At 42.1% G+C, this 10266-nt stretch overlaps 1 long non-coding RNA gene across 1 annotated transcript; it reads left to right on the top strand.

The window, feature by feature from the left end:
• Positions 1–8592: 8592 nt before the first annotated feature.
• LOC144737018 (uncharacterized) lies at positions 8593–9578 on the top strand. The gene is made up of 3 exons (XR_013588852.1): positions 8593–8697; positions 9087–9181; positions 9408–9578. It is a non-coding gene; the product is annotated as an uncharacterized LOC144737018 (long non-coding RNA).
• The last annotated feature ends 688 nt before the right edge of the window (positions 9579–10266 follow it).

Consider the following 10266-nt stretch of genomic DNA (forward strand, 5'->3'; position numbering starts at 1 on the left):
GCAGTTGAGCCGAGGCCGTAGACAGCCAGAGCAAGGTTGGGGTCAAACCGGGCAGGGTAAGCTGAGAGAAGGCCACAGAGAGGCAATTAAAGGTTATATTCAGCCAGGGCAGGGACAATATCACGACAGAACAAAAAAAACACAATTGGACCGAGGTCAGACTCAGCCAAAACAGGGTCAACGTCAACCCGAGCAGGGTCAGAGACTGCCAGGTCACGCCCATGGTCTGCTAGGGCAAGGCCGAGGTCAACCTAATAAGGCCCTGAGTCAGCCAAGACGATTTTACGGTCCACAGGGCAAAGTCCAGGAGCCATCGGGTCACGCTTGGGGTCAACGAGGAAAAGGTCAAATGAGTCGTGGAAGGGATAAACCCGGACAGGGCAGGGGTAAAACTGGGCAAGTTCAGCAAGGTCAAGCTCAGAGGACACTATTGCAAGGTCAGTCAACTGGGTCGTGGTCAAGGGACACTGGCAAGGTCAAGGTATTCGTTTCATCTGTAGCTCATAGCCCTGTATTGTCTGGTCTGATCTGTAAACCAATTGCGCTACTATTTTTTCTTAAAGAGATCCCACTCCTTTGATGTCCACATCCTGAGCACAAATTCTGCAGTGCTTTTCAACCGGCGTTTGACGTCAGAAGTACGGTACGGTGCTTGGTTTCGTTATTGACAATAATGATGGTAGCACTTGCCCCAGGAACGCTCGAAAAGCGGCTCAGCCAAGGTGTGCTTGCCTCGGCCGGTCGGGCAAACAGGCCGCGGTGGCGAGATGTTAACTACCTCGCCTGGTATGCAGAAGGGCATGGGTTCGATCCCGACCCTGACGCCTGTATGTTTGAAAGTTTGCATGTTCTCGCCACGGTAGTGTGGATTTTGCTCCGTGTCCTGCGGTTTTTACCTCCACATTTAGAAACGTGTTGAAGAGTAATTTGGCTGATATAACTTTACACGTGATAAACCATGTGGCCTGGTCGTTTCTGAAAAAGAGCTACATAGCTGAGTGGGCTCTTACGTGGTACAATAAAAAGTTTCGATTCGTTTAGTTTATGGGTTCTCTTTACGCTGCCCTTTGGTTCGCCAAGTACTGAAATAAACTTTTGATCAGTTCGCCGATTTACTACAGGGCAAGTCCCTTATATCAAAACACCATTTGACTGAAGATGTATTCATATTTATGATATTCATCATATCCTCTCATTACAGACAGACACTCCGGCGGAGCTGAGCACTAAACCTCAGTTTGAAAGTTCTAAAAGACAATATGTGTAAACGTGTACAATGTACATCTCGTGCAGTGTTATTATGAACGATGTACTTTACTTAATTGTGCTCAATTTTGTTCGTAGCTCCAGCAAAAAACACTGAACAGCATCAACCTCAGAAGAGCACGCTGCTGTTTGATGGGCAAGAGGCAAGACGACACACTCAACACATTTAAACATGCCCAAAAATGTGCATCGTTATTTCAGATTAATAATACAGTCATGCTAAGAAAAAACAAATGTCTTTAGTTCCATGAAGCTTGGGGTTGCTGCCATGGTGTAATGGTTAGCACGCTGGACTTGCAATCCACAAGTCGTCATCTCCAGGCGTGGCAGGTTTAATAGGCACATGTCGAAAATGTCCCCCCTCTGTCCACTCTCCAGTATATATTGGTACACCACAGTTAAATGGCAGGCCGTATGTGGTGGGGTAAAGTGTGGGTACTGTCATCTCTTCCAAGACGTCTGGCGCAGCGTGGAAGAGTAAGCCTCTACTGAGGGTTTATCGAGCTCCCTCTAGTGGAGGCCCTTCTGCCAGCAGTGATATGAGCAAGTAATTGCAGATCTGCACCTTGACCTTTTTTTGTTCACAGCACTTGACTTTTTAAGGAAAGTTAATCAAACTTGTATTTGTGTTTTCTATGACTTGATCGATTATTCGGTTGAAATGGAGAAATAATCAGTTTAACACGTAGGCTTTTGCGACCAATATTAATCATAATAATTGTTTTTGGGTTAGATCGCGTAAGTATAAATGTGTAAATGTTGTGGATTTACTCTCCAACACACCGGTGGGCTGAAGTCGTAATTAATTGACGCATTTTGTTTACGTGACAAGCCTTACTGGATGGGCCCAGTGGTGGAGGGTAATAACACATACTTACGCGAGCTAACCCAGAACCCTTTATTATGAATAATAACACTGGTCAACACACTTTTTCTGGCATAAGGTATTCCAACGGTTTTAAGGTAGTTTTGGGGTGTTGATTCCAAATCTGGCATCAGTTTTTGTCTATCACATCAGGTTTTTGAGATATCAAATATTGCATTTTCAATAAAAACTGCATAAGAAAAATATTAAATAAATGTGGATATCTAAATAAAATTAGATTATAAACACACTATCCTAAAAATACAGCACCATATTTTAACACTAAAGCAGTCACTGACTCGCAACAAGTTGCAATCATAAGTGACGGAGTTAATTTCGGATAAAATCAATGAAAATGGGGTATGCCGATAGCATAAAATGAGATGTGATAGAGTAAATCTGAGATCAGATTTGGAATCAGCACCCTGAAATGAGTCTAAAACAGCTGCAAAAGTCCAGGCCAGAATTTTTTTTTTACCAGTGTAATCAGTCATCTGCAGCAAAAAAAAAATCTGATTTATTCGTGATACTACGGATACACGCTCCTCATATCATGTGTCGTGTTTTTTTTTCTTCATAGCATAAAAGCGTGTCACAAATCTACAGGTCTCTGTGCTTGGAAATTGACAAGGTGATCATATGGAAAGTTAGAGTTGAGTGTGTGTTCAACGAAAAGGATAAGGCTTTGAGAGAGGCCCAGGAGACAATCGACGCCCTGCGGAATACAATTCTAGAAATACAGGTAAGCAGCAGCAGCAGTGGTCATTCATCTAAAGCAGTGGTTGTCAGAGTGTGGTACCCCCCTTCCCCCCCCGGTATCACCGGTGCTCCACCACGCTCCTCCAGATGGTCCGCGGGGCTGTGATTGAAATGCAGGCTGATCCGGACAGTGATTACAATGTTTATTATTCTTTTAAATGAAAGTTATGATGATAATTGGTTTTTTACCCTTTTATCTGGCAACAAAACTGACACCTTTTTTGCAAGGAGTCATGTTTGCATTGACCACAATACCTGCAGTCGGAATGCAAATAAAAAAAACATAACTCTGAGAATGTATGCACTGTCCTTCAAATTGATTGGTCCACACCCGAGACAGCTTTCTTTAGAGCCTAGTCTCACATGGTGTTGGACCAGATGTGTATGCCTTTTGGCGTCATCTGGATAAAAGGGTAAAAAAACAATTATCATATTTTTGTTACTGGCAAATGATGTTCCAATGGTGAAAGTCATGATATTTTATTAAAAAAATTATTGAGGTAAACTACTTTAACCTCAGGTCTAATTGCGCCCCCTAGAAAAACTTTATAGCTGCGTGTTTGCATTCTGTGTAATGAGTCATTTTGTATTACTGTTGCTTAGAGATAAGTGAATGCATTATTTTTATTTAAAGCTTTCGTGACTGCAAGAAAAATTTCTTGCTGTGGATTTCACACCTGATGATGATTGCTTGTGTTGCAGTCGAAACGTCGTGAGAATTGTTATTGTTTTATATTTCTATTGTTTTATTATTTCTCTTCTACGTGACTTTACCGAAAGAACCAAGAATATGAATGCATTTTGTCACTAGGGGTGGGGGGACTGGGTTGGTCCATGGAAATGTTTGCATTGGCTGAGTGGTTTGTGGGCCAAAAAAAATTGAGAAACACCGGCGCTAAACGATTATGGGTAAGAAACGATCTCAGCAGGATGATGCCTCTCCACCCGCGGTATTTTCATCCGGCGAGAATTTTCAGAAACCTTTAATTGTTGAGATATTAAATTCTAAATCCCAACCGCCATAAACACATTCCTGCGGAGGGAGCTGGTAGGAACGTTGGGTTGCTCGGTCAATGGCCAGGGTCAACGGCGGCGTGGTGTATTCCGCAAATATGGCCGACTGTGAGGGCGGGCACAAGCCGGCGTGAGTAGGTTAAACGTTGAGTTTTATAAGGGCACCACGGGGTGACCAGCCCCTCCCCACCCAGCCCCACCCTCCCCACCTAGCCCCTCCCCACCCTCCCCACCCTCCCCTCCCCACCCTACCCTCTCCACCTAGCCCCACCCCTCCCATTTTTGGATGCACGACGGACGGACAGACTAATCCCCTGTGGGTTGGTGTAACCAGGAGGTTCCTACCAGTATGAATGTCGTTAAGTATTGATTCACGATGTTCATTTTAGTTACAGCCTTAAATCTCGTTGACAACAACTTGTAGAGTTTCAATTGAGTATTTGTGTATTGTATGCGGTCATCTCTTAGTCTTGTTGATTTACTAAAGCAGTGAAACACTCATATTACATGCTGGTGTGAGGTGCTCGTAATTTCTCCCACCCAGATATTATTATTGTCAGTCAATCGGTGAACTTAATCGTTTTATGTACACATGTAGCCAATTATCAGGTTTGGTTTTCCTCAGTGCACTGTATGTATGTTGAACTTCTTTCGCACCCTACGTAGCCAATAGGAGGTGCAGTGGTAACTCAAATTACGTTACTAGATTATCTTAGTCTGCATATTTGTTCAGACTTGTTAATTTCGTCTGGTTATAATCACGATTAGGTTTTTGTGTGGATTCCCCATAGTCATCATTTTGCTTGCTAATTTTGTCTGCTCATCGTCATTGTTAGCTAAAATAGAGAAACACTTCGTTGCCAAGACAATCATTTAAAGGTGCTTCTGATCTGTTTGCAGATTCAACTGTGCAGTAATAAGATTCATGTCTGTGGTTCCTCAGCGATTGCTGTTTTTGCATGATTGACGATGCTATATGAAACTAAACATTATTATCAGTCTTCTTGGTTCTTTCGGTAAAGTCACGTAGAAGGGAAATAATAAAATAATTCTCACGACGTTTCGGCCATTCAGACCCTGTCTTTCCAACAGACCTGTTCTTCACCTGAGGATGGCTGCTTGCGTTGTGGCCGAAACGTCGTGAGAATTATTTTATTATGTTTTATTTTTATTATTTTATTATTTCCCTTCTACGTGACTTTACCGAAAGAACCAAGAAGATGAATCCCTGCAGTCACGAAAGCTTTAAATCGAAATTATTATCAGTGTGTGTGTCAGATGTTGAAACGGTATGTGTCATCTCAGCGAAGTGTGTGTTGTGTTTCCTTTTAGTTTGAAAATGAAAACCTCAGCGTTAAACTTCAAGACATGATTAAAATCAAACAAGAATTAATAGAGAAGTAAGAAGTCTTTATTTTCCTTGAATTTTCGCTTAGTCTTCTGTTTAGGTTCCTAAACTTACGTTAGTGCAACACAATTGTGTTCACGAAGGGAGCGCACGTTTTAAGGTTATACGTCACAATCTACCATTATATAAAGTATTAACCCAATAAAAAAAGTGTTGTGTAAAAAAAAAATCGGTGTATTTTAGTTGTTGTGACTATCAAATGACCACAGACTTGTGTACGGGCGAATAGCATGCGTTGTGCGAAATTGCAGCTGACATGAAAGTGATAGATTGTGTCTGAATGTTTACAAGCACTCTCATATTACGCTTGGCATGGCATCAAATCCACAACTCAGTGCTCACACAATCACATTCGTACACATTGTGAAAAAAAGGTCAAGATGCAGCCCTGCAATTCCTTGCTCACACCACTGCTCGCAGAAAGGACCCTTACTAGATGGAGCTCTAGAAAGCCCCTCTAGATGGTGTTTTAGCCGACATTGCCATGCTCACCAGACGTCTTGGAAGCGGTGGGAGTAGCCACACTTTATCTCGCCACATCGACTTAACGTGGTGTACGCATGTATACAGAATCAGAACCTTTATTTATCCTGGAGAAACCCGATGATCGATGAAGCTCTTTTTTTAACAAATGTCCAGTAGATTTCAGAGATGTCCAGTGGACTACTGGGTGGACAGATGTCACGCCAGCAGATCAAACGAGCAACTTCCTGATTACACCAACATCCTCTCTGCAATGCACTTTTGTCTTAAATGGTGGATATTTTTCTACTAAGGTTTTCTGACCGCTGTCCTTGCAATATGCTTGTGTCCATAAGAATCCGTGGCACCAGGGAAATGCGTGACAATGTGCAGGGCCAGATCGCTACAGTGCAACAAATATTAAAGAGAGGTACATTCTCAACATTTGCCGACCATTTAACATTGACGCTGTAACGTTTAGTGATTGAACTTGTTTGGCACTGGCTTATGTGGGTCCTGTCCGTATGATATTCACAGCTGAAGCAGAAATGGAAAGCATAGAATATGCTGATTTGTTACTGAAAGAAGAAATTAAGGTAAATGTATAAAATGTATTTTGTTTTTATTTAATTATATTTCTTGAATATTATAGTATAAACATATACACATTAATATTTCACATTAATGCTTAAACCCTGGTGTCATCTTTTAAAGATACTTGCAGTGACTTTGAGTGATTTAAATTTAAAGTCTCAAAATGACAAGAACATTGCGTTGGACAAAGGTAAGTCTTGTGCAGGGTGGCTGACACAATGCATAGCTCCGTAATAAGAAGGTTTTGTTAAATATATAGAGCACCAATGTCCTGAAACAGTCATTCATCATATATTTGTTTGCATTGGGCACAGTGGTACATGCCTGTAAATAGCACATTCCTGCAGAGGGAGCTGGTAGGAACGTTGGGTTGCTCGGTCAATGGCCAAGGTCAACGGCGGCGTGGTGTATTCCACAAATATGCTCGACTGAGGGCGGGCACAAGCCAGTGTGAGTAGGTTAAACTTTGAGTTTTGTAAGGGAACCACGGGGTGACCAGCCCCTCCCCACCCAGCCCCACCCTTCCCACCCCCCACCCAGCCCCACCCTCCCCACCCAGCCCCACCATCCCCACCCAGCACCTCCCCACCCTCCCCTCTCCACCCAGCCCCACCCCTCCCATTTTTGGATGCACGACGGACAGACTCAATAATCCCCTGTGGGCTGGTGGAACCAGGGGGTTCCTACCAGTAAAATACAAACCCGTTGGACTGTGAGGTGGCATTACAAGAGATGGCAGTAGAGAAAATGGCCCCTTGATTCCAGCTGTGCGAAACTTTTAAGTGGTGTAAACACGAGTTGCATTAACGTTTCTATATTTAATTAAATATTTTCACATCACCATTTTATTCCTGGACACCTATGATAATAAATAATCTGATGTATTTTCCAATTGTGTCTGTTCAACATTTGTTGAGTGCACTTGTTGTTAATGACTTTGTTTAACTTGTGTTTTTTTGAGTTTTAACTTTCCAGCCTCCTTTATTACATATACAAAATTAATTGGAGCACTTTTTGAAAATGAAACATGAAAATAAAAAATGGCATTTTACCTGAAGAAAAAATTTAACGACCGTTGACTATAACCTCCTTTGACATGCGGTAGAAATCTGCACATCGACAGTGAAAATGAAACGAAATCTAAACAGTGCACAAATGAGCATCATTGAAAAATATCAGAGACCGAACGCAAATTCGAGACGCAGCATTGAGTGTTCAGGGGAAAGTAAGTTGGGCTTGGTCAGGTACACATTGCTCGAAGGGATGGTGGTCGATGTCGAGGCCGGTACACAATAGTACGGCTACAGCGGAGATGGAGCCATGGGATTCGGCTTGCGTGCAGCAGCAGCAAGATCGTTAGTTGCTTCACAAGGCCATGAGGGATGACGGCAGCTTGGGGAGGCGTTCATCGAGCAGTTGATAGAGCACTGTCGATGATTATCAATGGCAGTTGTGGTTTTACTGGATAAATATTGATGCGCTCACCTATTATGTTGAACATACGACGTGTGTTGTATGTAGTGGAAGCAGCTGTGCAAGAAATGGGAAGAGCACAGCGGGACTTTATAAGCAAGTTGACAGTTAAAGAAAGACAGGTTTGTGTGAATTCATGAGCTGATCGCTTTTGCTCACATTTTTTATGCATATTAGACGTAAAAAATTGGATTAAATTCCCATGCATTACATTTGACAAACTAATGTATATACAGCACAAATCCAAGGGTGTGTTCTAATTCAGGCTCATAATTTTTGTTGATTTCAAATGTAAGAAATTAAGCTACAAAGACATGCCTGTCTCAATCATAAAATATCCTTTGAAGAGCAAGATCACCTTCAAACAAAAACGGATCTATTCATGTTCCTATCCCAAACGTATTGCCTTTAACGCCTACTATTGCTATTCTGTACAGTGGTTAATACATTGGTTTTACAATTTACAAACGTCTGTAATACAATACAATGCTTAAAATGTAACTTTAACACGTATTCAGTGCCCTAAATGCATTTGTTCAACACAATATATGGGACGTACACATGTGTACCTCTTTATGTTGATTTTTCAAGTTATTTTCATTCTCATAAACAAAACTTACTTGAAATAAATGATGACTTGCAAACCAGAAAACTTGCCTTGCCTAGCAGTAGGTTATTTCATAGATTCGTGTATACAATCGTATTGTTCAGTAGTTATCAACATACAGTGCTGTCTTTCCCTTTTAGCTCAAAGAAATATCTGAGCTTTTGGAGTCAAAATATGAAGAACTCAAAACGACCTCTCAAAAGCTGCAATATTTCATTGAAAACTGTGTTCGACTCACAGAAATAAAGTGTGAGAATGCTCATAAAAAAAGGTTTTTGGGTTAGATCGCGATATTTATAAATGTGTCGCAACCATCCACCACCAGACACGGCCAATCATAAAAAAGTGTCACGTTTACAAAACACAAATAGTTCACTACTTTAGCCCACCGGTGTGTTGAAGAGTGAATCCACAACATTTACAATATTTGAGTAGCACGACGTTTCGCTGGCAATTAAATCCAACATCATCGGGCAATTTGCCAGAATAGTGAAGCCCTCCACCTGCTCCCGGTCTAAGAGAGTGCATTAAAATTGTGTGCTTTTGCCAACAGCCTGAATATGTGTGTGGTAGGCAAATGTCTACACATCTGACCGTTAAAGTTGATCTCAATTTAGTTTGTTTTACGTAATTAACAGGTAACTTTCAAACACTACTTGAGCAAGCACAGGAAGAAATTAATACCCTCAAGCTTGAAATAAATCGACGTCAGGAAGTTGAAAGCACACTACAGGTGACAAATCCATCGATATTTATATAAGATTGTCTGCCTACCTATTTCTGTATATTTTTCCTGAATGGTTTTCTCTAGCCTTTTTGCAAATCTCAGCTTTTCACTGTATCTGAAAAATGTAGCGGCTCATCTGCCTCATTGATTTAATCGTCATACGGTATAAATGAATATAACTTTCAGAAATAGTGATGACTAAACGCATTTTCTGCCACTGCTACTGCTGTAGGCTGAGATGCAAAACATGGCGAGCAGTTTTGCAGAGAAGGAGCGAGCGTACATCGCAAGCACGATGGAGCTACAACAATTGTATGACAAGCTGCAACACGAACATCAGGACCTACACGTAATTGTGCAAAACCTTCATAATGCAAATGAAGAGTTGACAAGAGCAGCCAGCCAGAGGCAAGTGGTGAACAACACAGCAAGTAGGGTGCTTAGATATTATATCATCACTAGTATTACGTACTACGCAAGTTGACAAAGGAAAGCCCCCTAGCAGTGTTCTTCACTAATTTTCAGGGGTTCGGAGGGTGGGGGGCACGTTCGCCAATACGACATCGAAAGTGTGAGGGCCGCCACACATTTGAAACCACTGGGTTTGACAGCAGCACGACGATGGGGAGGTGTTTTCAGATCTATGTATTGTCGGCCTCCGCATGTCAGCGGCCGCACTAAAGGCCATCAGGGGCCGCTAGTGGCCCGCGGGCCTTGCAGTGAAGAACACTGCCCCACAGTGTGAATTTTTAGAAGGGTTCTGCAATTATTTTGGCAGTAGGGGGCGACAATTTCTATGTGTTTCCCCCAATGAAGTTATTCGCGATTTTTAAAGTTTGTAAATTTCAGACAATGGGAGCTACTAAGGAGAAGGCACTACATTCCGTAGAACATCTGCCTGCTTTTGTATCTGTGAAGCAAAACAAATACAGTATATTTCGTTCACTGATGCAGCTTTCTGCATTGTTTAATTTGGCCTCTGCCGCACATCACGAACACTGTTTGTGTGACGATTATCTGAACCGGTCCTGGGCCTCCCTTTGGTCGACTCAGTCTCAAATGAGTACCTGGCGTGGTGTGTCAACATCGCC

The sequence above is a fragment of the Lampetra planeri genome, chromosome 64 (genome assembly GCF_965212315.1).
Source record: "Lampetra planeri chromosome 64, kcLamPlan1.2.h2, whole genome shotgun sequence".
Lineage (NCBI taxonomy): Eukaryota > Metazoa > Chordata > Hyperoartia > Petromyzontiformes > Petromyzontidae > Lampetra > Lampetra planeri.